This window comes from Dendronephthya gigantea, unplaced genomic scaffold (genome assembly GCF_004324835.1).
Source record: "Dendronephthya gigantea isolate DGI-Jeju-01 unplaced genomic scaffold, DenGig_1.0 000060F, whole genome shotgun sequence".
NCBI classification, from domain to species: domain Eukaryota; kingdom Metazoa; phylum Cnidaria; class Anthozoa; order Malacalcyonacea; family Nephtheidae; genus Dendronephthya; species Dendronephthya gigantea.
This window is the reverse complement of record NW_021163070.1, coordinates 313,436-323,910: the sequence shown is the minus strand read 5'-3', so window position 1 is coordinate 323,910 and position 10,475 is coordinate 313,436. Positions and strand designations below refer to the sequence as shown.

Below are 10,475 nucleotides of genomic sequence, written 5' to 3'. Positions count from 1 at the left end.
TGTCCGTTTGGGAGAATTCCATTCATGCATGTCATATGCTACAGCAATAACAATGTCGCTTTCGTGATGCTGGCTTGTAGGTTAGTGTGTGATGATAATTTTATTACCTTTATAAACAACAGGGCTGGGAATTTAGGTTGTGGTTAAGAAATTTGCTCCAGAGAATACAGTGTGCTTAAAAATAAAACTGAAATATACTTTTTCAAATCTTTTAAAGGATATATTTACTGAATCTGAAATTGTTGCACAAGGATCTTTAAATGGTGTGTTTAGTGGCAAGCACTATAAGTGTACCGTGCCCACAAGTTGGTTTTTGAAGCGATGGAAAGACTTCGTTTTGAAACTTTTTTGGACTTTCAAACAACTCTTCAAAAGTCTGAAATCATTGGCTTAGTGAAAGAAATAAGTGGCAACTTAAATAAAGAACATTTTGATGCTTATGTAGAAAATGTCACAATACAAGAGGTTGAAGAAGATAGGTTTAAAATCTTTTTGAGATATGTTCATGTATTTAGTCTGACTATGTAAAATTCTGAATTCAACATTTTCAAGTAGTGACATAATTACTCCGGCGTCAGCGACAGAGATGAAAATTTTCCTCGGTTTTGTTTTGTTGGTTTTTTTTTTAATTTTTATTTTTTTTATTATTTTTCGTCGTCGCAAGTCTGAAATGGCGCGAAATATACTAGTATTTAAAATGTGTATGTGATTGGATTTATCTATGTCCCAGTCTTATCTCCCAAGAGCTGTGGTGCACAGCTTTGGCTAATTTTTCGATGCGCGATTCGATTTCGCTCGCATGATACGGCAATTCCTCCAAGAGGAACAAATAAAACGTTCTTTTCATGCTGTTCGATTAAGTTTAGATTGAATTGGGGTAAGAATATATTTAATACATGTAGATTCTGGTCCTATTTTAGTAATATCACTGCTATTTCGCCGTTTAACAAGATGATGTGGTCGTGTATGGGCGCTTTGACTCATCATATTTTGCACAGGATTGAAGATTTAATATAACTATATACGCGCGAATTCCAAAGGCAAAGTGTAAGACAAAGCGAAGGTATCATGCAGTTTATTTACATTTTTGAATAATTGAACTTCTATACTTTTTAAAGTACGATGTGCTTCTGAATTTCCCGATCGAACATTTATAGGTTCGCAAGGTATCTAAATGCGAATATGAACTGTATTGTTTATGTTCAGAAGCTCTATATTAAAGGCTGACACGTGCGTCGGAGTTAACGCCAGAACAGGCGTCTTGTTGTTTTGAAAATCAGATGAGCAACATGTGTACCCACCCTTAATGGAAAGCCAATAACTCATTACAAGCAATTTAATTTATACATTTCAGCAGTTCATCGAAAATGAGAGTCAGAGGAGTGCTACTTTTCAGTTATGGTCATGCTATATCGACATGGTATACCTGGTGTTATAATATAGCTACTCACTGTATATGAGCTATTGTGCAATCTGATTGGTCGAGCTACCCACCGTATATCAGCTCATATACGGTGGGTAGCAAAAGCAAAGAAAAAGCAAAATGGCTATCGGTTTGCAGAGCTAAATGAAGGAGAAATTGACAGAATTCTGGAGGCTGCTGTCCCCAGAAACACAAAAAAATCCACCAAATATGGCATGAAAATATTTAATGGTAAGAATAAAGCCTAACAAAAAATGTTTTTCTTCATAAAAATGGACTTTAAAGTAATATTTCACATGAAAACATTGAAAGGAGTGAAGTAAAAATGTAGAAAATAATTATATTTCAATTTATTAGATTGGTTTTATACCTGTCCCCACTTATTCTGGAGTTTTTTATATTGCTGAAATGTCTACAGCTGAGTTGAATTCTTGTTTAAAGTTGTTTTATACATCAGTGAGGCAAATTGACGGCTCGTACTATAAGAAATTGTTGTATATCTCACATCCGGCTAGTTACTTCCGGGTTTGTATGTATTATAAATAGGCTAGCTTCTCTTTGTAATATCAGAACTTATAGAAAATATATACTTTGCAATCCGAATGAATCTAAGATTTAGATAAAGACAAGAAAACACAACATGGTGGCAACGGTTGGATAAAAGCCCCAGCTTGTTAACGTGAGCGATTTTTTGACACTAGCGATAAAGACGGAAGAAAATATTGGATATAAACATTTTTGAAATAAGACACTCGAAAATGGCGTTCAAAGCACCGTTTTCAGCACCTCAAATGGATTGGGAAGCTGACGACTCGACCATAGCTTTTAGCAAATTCAAGCAAAAGTGTGAGCTGATGTTCAAAAGTATACTCAAAGACGCTGAAGGAGAGGAACAAGTCAGCTATATCCTGCTATGGGTTGGCGAGAAGGGTCTCGACATCTACAATAGTTGGAGCTTTGAAGACGGGGAAGACAAAAAAGACCCAGCAAAGATTCTCGATAGATTTATGGAACATTTGGAACCACGGACAAATCATCGAATTCACAGGTATACTTTACAAGGTATGCGACAAGACCGAGGTGAGTCAATCGATAATTTTATTGCCAAGATAAAGAATATCGCAGCTAAATGCAAGTTCAGTGGCAATGAAGAGCTCGAGGATAGATTATTAGATCAACTAATTTGGGGTACAAATGATCCTGAAGTTCAGAAATCCTTAATCGGACGCGATGAAAAATTAACATTAAATACTGCCATAGATATTGCTAGAAGTTACGAAGCAACAAAACGACAAATGAATTCATTATCAAATCAAAATAAAGGAAATCCTCAGCAAATTGACAACATTAGTCGCAAGAAATTAAACGCTGATAATAAAAATCAAAATAGTATTATACAATGTAGGAATTGTGGTAAAAGTCATAAGCTACCACATAAAGGGAACTGTCCAGCCCATGGTACTACATGCAGAAATTGTGGCAAATTAAATCACTGGCAATTAGTATGCAAATCAGCTAAAAGCCAACATAGATCAAAGTCGCCACACCGAAAAAATAAAAAGTTCATTAATAGTCTGGAGGAACAAAGTAAGGAAGACCTGTATGCCGATATTCCAACAATTGGCACTATTGAAATAAATAGTGTGGTAAAGGATAATAATACTATGAGTGAGGAAGTATTTACTACCCTGCGTGTTAACCGTAAGAACAATGGGGATATAAATTTAAAATGCAAAGTTGATACGGGTGCTCAGAGTAATGTGTTGCCCATTCATTTGTTTCGTGTTCTATATCCTGAATTAATTAATGCTGAAGGGATGCCCAGGGACGGTGCTCTACAAAGAAGTGAAGTTATCTTAACTGCGTATGGGGGATCTGAGATTACCCAATTTGGAAAAGTACTAATACCATGTCAGCACAAAAGGGGAAAATTTAATTGTGTTTTTTATGTAACTGATGCAGTAGGTCCAGCTATATTGGGAATAAAAGCGTGTAGAGCCCTCGGACTGGTTTCACTCCATTGTGCGCTGGAAACAAAAGTGGTACGAGGAAGAAACATCCCTCAAGGTGTTGCCCAGGGGCCTAGTGAAGAGAAAGTTAAGTCCACTAAGAGTATTAGATTTGCGGATCAAGCAAAGATAGCAAATCAGCAACAAAGTCGGTCTAGAAGTTATATTAAACCCTCTGTGCCAATCACAGACCGTCCTCGTATAAAGGATAAAGAGAATCTGATCGAGATGTATCCAGAATGTTTTGACGGGTCAGTTGGATGTTTTGAAGATTACACATACCATATAACCCTAGATCCTAAAGTTAAACCAGTTATTCATGCGCCTCGTAAAGTACCATTAGAGCTGGTAGATAAACTAAATTTCGAACTTGACGAGATGGAAAAGAGCGGTGTAATAGAAAAGGTAACAAAACCAACCGAGTGGGTAAATTCTATAGTTATAAGGGAGAAGCCTAATGGAAGGCTTCGGATATGTTTGGATCCCAAAGACCTGAACGAAGCAATTATGCGGGACCACTATCCAACACCCACCTTAGAGGAAATCACCCCAAAGTTAGCTGGAGCTAAGATATTCAGCAAATTAGACGCTCGTAATGGATACTGGAATGTTAAGTTAGATGACGAATCATCATATCTAACCACATTTAATACACCAAATGGTCGATATAGATTCCTAAGAATGCCGTTTGGTCTTCGAATGAGCCAAGATGTCTTCCAATTCAAGATCGATGAAGTCTATCGGAACTGTCTTGGTGCTGCTGGGATTGCAGACGACATCACAGTCCATGGCCAAGATGAGTCAAATCACGATCTACATCTTCATGATGCAATGGAACGTACAAGAATGGCTGGCATCAAACTCAACCGAGAGAAATGCATCATCAAGACCGCTGAATGCAGTTTTTTTGGTATGGTATACACGCGAATGGAGTCAAACCTGATCCAGAGAAGGTCATAGCCATACAGAACATGGAACCACCCAAAGATAAGAAAGAACTTCACACGTTCCTTGGAATGGTCAACTATTTAGCGCCATTTATGCCCAACTTGGCGAGTCACACGGCACCTTTGAGGAGAGTTAATCCGGGATAACGTTGATTAAATGGTCTCCGTCACATACAAGAGCTTTTAACATACTCAAGTGTCAAATAAGCACAGAAACTACACTTTCCTACTACGATAGAAGCAAGTCAGTTGTGCTACAAGTAGACGCATCAAGTAAAGGCTTGGGAGCCGTTCTATTACAAGAGAACAAGCCCATTGCGTTTGCATCGAAAGCCTTAACCCCTGCTGAGAGTAGGTACGCCAACATCGAGCGTGAGTTATTGGCAGTGATATATGGATGTGAGAAATTCCACACTTACTTATATGGGAGGCAATTCGTTGTGGAAAGTGATCATCGTCCTTTGGAACAGATCCAGAAGAAAATCTCGACATGGCACCTCCTCGACTTCAAAGAATGCTTCTACGTTGCAACCATACGGTTGTATCATCAAATACAAGCCAGGCAGATAGCCCTATCGAGACTGTCACCAAGGGAGGGAGACGAAATCCCAGGAATGCGTGTGAAAATTCATCATCTAGTAGAATTTCCACCTGTCGACTCCAACAGATAAAAGAAGAAACTGCTAGAGATGGACTCTTCAAATACTCAGCGAGCAAGTTATACAAGGGTGGCCTGATAGCATAAAGAAAATACAGCAAGCAGTAAAGCCTTACTGGAATAACCGAGATGACATTTCTATCCAAGAAGGACTTCTATTCTTAGGCAGTAGAATAATTGTTCCAGAATCACTCCGGCAGAAGATAATGCGAGAAATCCATAGTGGTCATCAAGGGATGGAGAAGTGCAAACTCCGTGCAAAATCCTGCGTTTATTGGCCCGGTATATATAAAGAGATTGAGAGTATGGTGGCGTCCTGTTGTGCCTGCAAGAAATTCCAGAATTCACAGCAAAAGGAACCCATGATTCCAAGCGAAGTACCGCCAAGACCATGGCATACTGTGAGCGCAGACCTGTTTAAGGTAAATAATTTCTGGTACATTGTTATTGCTGACTATTACTCGAAATTTCCATTTGTGAAGAAATTAAATAACAGCAACCACTGTAGTTAATGTGGTTAGATCGATATTTTCTGACAAGGCATACCAGAAACGCTCATTTGTGATAATGGATCTCAATTCACTTCTGCCCAATTTCAAGACCTAGCGAAGAGATATGGTTTTAGTAGTCACTTCGTCACCTCACTACCCAAAGGGGCATGGTTTCATTGAGAGACAGGTCCAAACTGTGAAGAAGATCCTGTTGAAATGCAAGGAATCAGGAGCTGATCCTAGTCTTGCATTACTGTCGTTGCGTTCTACCGTTAAGTACAACACTCAAATCTCCAGCAGAGCTACTAAATGGAAGAATGTTCAAGTCAACATTACCAGTAAAATTCATCCACCAAGCGATCGGTACGAAACCAGAGACTTGTTATTAACACAACAAAAAAACAAGTAAATCTATATAACAGGGATTCGAAGGAGAAGCCAAATCTCTTTCAAAATCAAGCGGTACAAGTTCAAGACCCTGTTAACAAAACGTGGAGTCCAGCGAGAGTAGTTGGTTTTGGACCAACTCCTCGTTCTTATATTACAGAGGATGGATCCGGAGTTCAGTTACGGAGGAATAGACAGTTAATCAAGCCTGATATACAGAAGACACCTGAACGATAAATCGTGATGCCCAGAACCAGGGTGATGTGAGACAGGAAGAGATGCCAGAAATCCGAACACGCTCAGGTCGCATAGTAAAGAAGCCGGACAGACTAATATATAAGTAGATAATATCATTAAATAGAATTAGAATAATTAAGATAAAGTAAAACAATTGATTAAGACAATTTCAGCATAAGTATTTTAGATCATAAGTTTTTTTATATAATTTAGGAAAAGAAAAATATATATATATATCTTTTAAGAAAGGAGGATGTTGTATATCTCACATCCGGCTAGTTACTTCCGGGTTTGTATGTATTATAAATAGGCTAGCTTCTCTTTGTAATATCAGAACTTATAGAAAATATATACTTTGCAATCCGAATGAATCTAAGATTTAGATAAAGACAAGAAAACACAACAGAAATCATCGATGAAAAGCATCCGTGCAGCCATTGACAGGTTTTTGAAAAATCCTCCAAGCAACAAGCCATTTTCCGTCATTAGCAACCCAGCATCCAATGAAGCAAATTAGATGCATTCGTAAAAGATCTCAGGAAAACTGGATGAAGATTGCTGGTGTTGTCCACAAAAAAGCAATTACGAAAGATCAAATCAAGTTGTTGTTTGACAACGGTGAATCGATCCATCACAATTGCTTCGCACCGTTTGGTTTTATCTTGGAATTTACTTAGGACGTAGAGGACGAGAAAACCAGAGAAATCTCAAACCCAACATGCTGATTTTAAGAACAACAGCAGACGGCAAGTCGTATTTGGAGCTCAATAGAGAAGTTGCTGGTTCAATTCCTTCGACAAAAAACCACCAAGGAGGCTTAACCAATGTCGAGGACGAGTCCGACGGGAAAATATTTGCCCAGCCAGATTCAAAGTTCTGTCCTGTAGCCACAATTCAGAATTATTTGACACATCTGAATCCCAATGGTGATGCCCTTTTCCAGCGACCGAATAAGAAAAATGGCATGATTTGGTACTGCAATTCGCCAGTCTGAGAGTCAACTTTAGGAAAAATGCTTCTCAATATGACATCCCGAGCAGGCATCAAACCACCGTTAACCAACCACTGCATACGAGCTACCTCCGTAACTGCCCTTGCCGAAGCTCATATCCAAACCCATTATATTAAATCAGTCACCGGCCATAAATCCGATCAGTCCATTGAATCATACAACAGTCGTCCTTCGATAAACCAACAAGAAATAATGTCGAGCACGCTGGCCAACTACATTCGACCAGAAACAGCTGCATCTCAATCTTCCTCGCAGTCAAAGTGTTTCCACAACGATTCTAGCCTTCAATCGCCGGTTCAATTGAAATCAGATGGTGACAATCATACAATAACTTTAAACAAGCAAACAACGATCATACCAAGCGGCCCCACGTTCAATTTCCACAGCTGCAATGTTCAAATTTACAACTGACGGTTTGATTTAAGGGTAGTTTATCGAACACTATGTTAGCGTAGCTTCATCTTTTGTTACCGATAGTTGTAATCTGTTTAATTTCACAAATGTTGTACTTTTTGCCAGTATTTTACAAAAATAAGATTAAAATTTAATGTTATTTGTTCGTTTCGAAAATATAAATTACATCCATATTAATACGCATGCCAGAAGTGCCCCACATAATTGAATTAATTATTTATTTTTGTGTAAATATGTATTAAATTGTTAATAAATATATTTGCCACTCAACAAATGGACTTGGCTATATTATAAAACAATTATACCACTCGCTCTCGTCGTATATCTCGTCGACTCGAGCTCGTGGTATAATTGTTAATTATCATTTATCAGAGCAACACGCACTTCCGACTGGATGCTCCACGTATCTAAATTAGAGCAATGCGGCCTTCATATTTTGCATATGATCGCATAAATTATGCAAGATACATATCTACATACTGGCTGGAGTAGACTTGCTACAAGTCAAAGCAATTGACAAAGCAAAGAAGTCTGTTGGTTACTCCGAACTGAAAGAGTATCAGCAGAACACTGTTCAGGCATATCTTTCAAACAGAGATGTCTTCGTTTCGGCGCCCACAGGAGCTGGGGAAAGCCTTGCATTTAAGTTAGCACCATACGCTTTCGAGCATTTATTAGAAAACAAGAAATCAATGGTTCTCGTTGTCATTCCCTTGGTCTCGCTGATGAAAGATCAAGTAAGCAACTTAGTTAGTCCTGGAATTCCTGCCTCATATGTTGGGACGACTGTTCGTAAGATCAACTGACAGATATTTTGAATTTCAAGGCCAGAATTGTGTTTGGGAGCCCCGAAGCTCTTCTGAACAGTTACCGTCACATATTTCGCCAGCTGGAAAGCAACTTAAAAGCCGTGTTTGTCGATGAAAGCCATTGCATCACGAAGTGGTAAGTTTTTATGTTACATTTGATTCTAATATGTGTATTTACATGTAACTATAAAGTGAAGTAATGACATGAAAACCGAACCAGAAGAGCGTCATGTTTGTCCCTCTCGCTTGCTGCTTTCATCAGTTTTTTCCTATATGAGCTTCTTCTACTATATATTATGAAACAGTTAAACAGAGTAATTTAAGCAAAAATGAAAGCTAATCCCTTACAAAAATATGCAATTGGAATTCCAATTGCAATTTGAAGAGGAATGCCAGTTGAAATTCCAATTGGAGCCTATTGGAAATTAGTCCAATTTCCAATTAGAATTCTAATTGAATGCTATTGGAATTCCCATTGGAATTTGGAAATCCTGTTGGAAATTGAAATTTCAGTTGCATTACTTATGAATGAATAAATGATAAGTATGTCTATACGATTTCATTTAATTATATTAAAAATGCTACAGAGTGTTCACAGATTTTAACTATTGAAACGCTAACAATAATAATAATAGTTCTCATTGTCCAACAGCTGTTGCCTTTTTAAATTTTTCACATGTTCACTTCCCAAATTATATTTTTTCATCACCAAATCTAAAACAGCATTAATATAAATATATATAATTTAAAAAGAATGACATAATACAGTACAATGTGTGTAGGGGAATTTTGCAAGGTGCATGTAGGGGAATTTTGCAAGGGAATCTCCCCAACAATCTGCAATTTCCAGCACCGCGGTCAAATGTTACGCGCATGTGCGAGGTTTGAACACAAACTGTATACAAAGGAATGCAGACAGATCAAAACATGAAAACAACAGTGAAAAACTTACCACATAATGCCTTAACTTTTATGAGATCCAAGCATGGCTTTGGCACTTTGTCCTTGTGGGCATTAGAGGTTCTTCCAGTCAATGAATGTATGGCCATCACTTCTGACCATAGCATCTCCATCAAGGTGTATGTATACACTTTTGCTTCCCCACTTGTGTCCAACATTTTTTTCTGGGCCTTCAGGACTTGAATGCTCTGGGCCTTCAGGAATTTACTGACGATATTCAACCATCACATTAGTTTAAAAATATCTTCTTACAGTTTCATCACCTAGCCCATATTTGTCTTGCACCATGTTGAGCAAATCATCTTTGGCATGTTTCATATATTTAAGCTTCTTGAGTCGACGCTGTTAAGGTGAAATAGATACATGTTATTTTATGTTTTCTGAGACTCATAGATCTGGTGCATGAATTAGAGCCTGGCATTCACTTGTGATAGTATTACTCCTATATTAATAGCAAACCTTTTTAGGACTTGAGGTGACCTCATCTTCTGGATCACTTTCAAGTACATAGCGTGAATTTTTTTTTTGGAACCCGCTGACCTCTTCCTCTGTTAGGTGTTTTGGCATCACCAGTGTTCAGATAATTATTTAAATGTTCTTTTATTGTTTCATAATTATCTTAAAAAAAAGAATTAGTGTCATATATGATAGGGTAAATAAAGTTATTCCAATTAAGGTTGTCCCCATAATTATAAAACAATAGCATCTCATTTAGTAATATCTCAATAGTTATTGAGGTTGCATTTAGTAGTTGACAAGTTCTGGTCATTAAGTATTTTTGTTGGTTCATGGTCGATTGTGGGCTACATCTGCTTTTATGTTTGAAGCAAATAACCACATGCTTCTGAAGATGTATAATGGCACTCAGCATGTTCCAAAACAGATCTGTAAAACATTCACGCTAGCTCGGAAATTACCAATAATTGCCAGTTACCATTTTACAGATGACACCAATCCAGCAGTTGCCCACATGTTCCAGAAATTGTCTAGTGCCTATATGCCAGGAAAGAATAGCCACATGCTCCATAGGCGGCCCAGAACTGATCTCACTGACCTCGCGCTACGCTCATGTTGTCTGAACAGTCTTATATTATGACAAGGTTGGCAACTCTCACGCCAAATAAGCTA

The 10,475-nt window shown here is 37.9% G+C and overlaps 1 pseudogene; it reads left to right on the top strand.

Annotated features, from left to right (window-relative positions):
• Positions 1 to 1,831: 1,831 nt before the first annotated feature.
• On the top strand, positions 1,832 to 7,575 carry LOC114530134 (annotated as a pseudogene).
• The last annotated feature ends 2,900 nt before the right edge of the window (positions 7,576 to 10,475 follow it).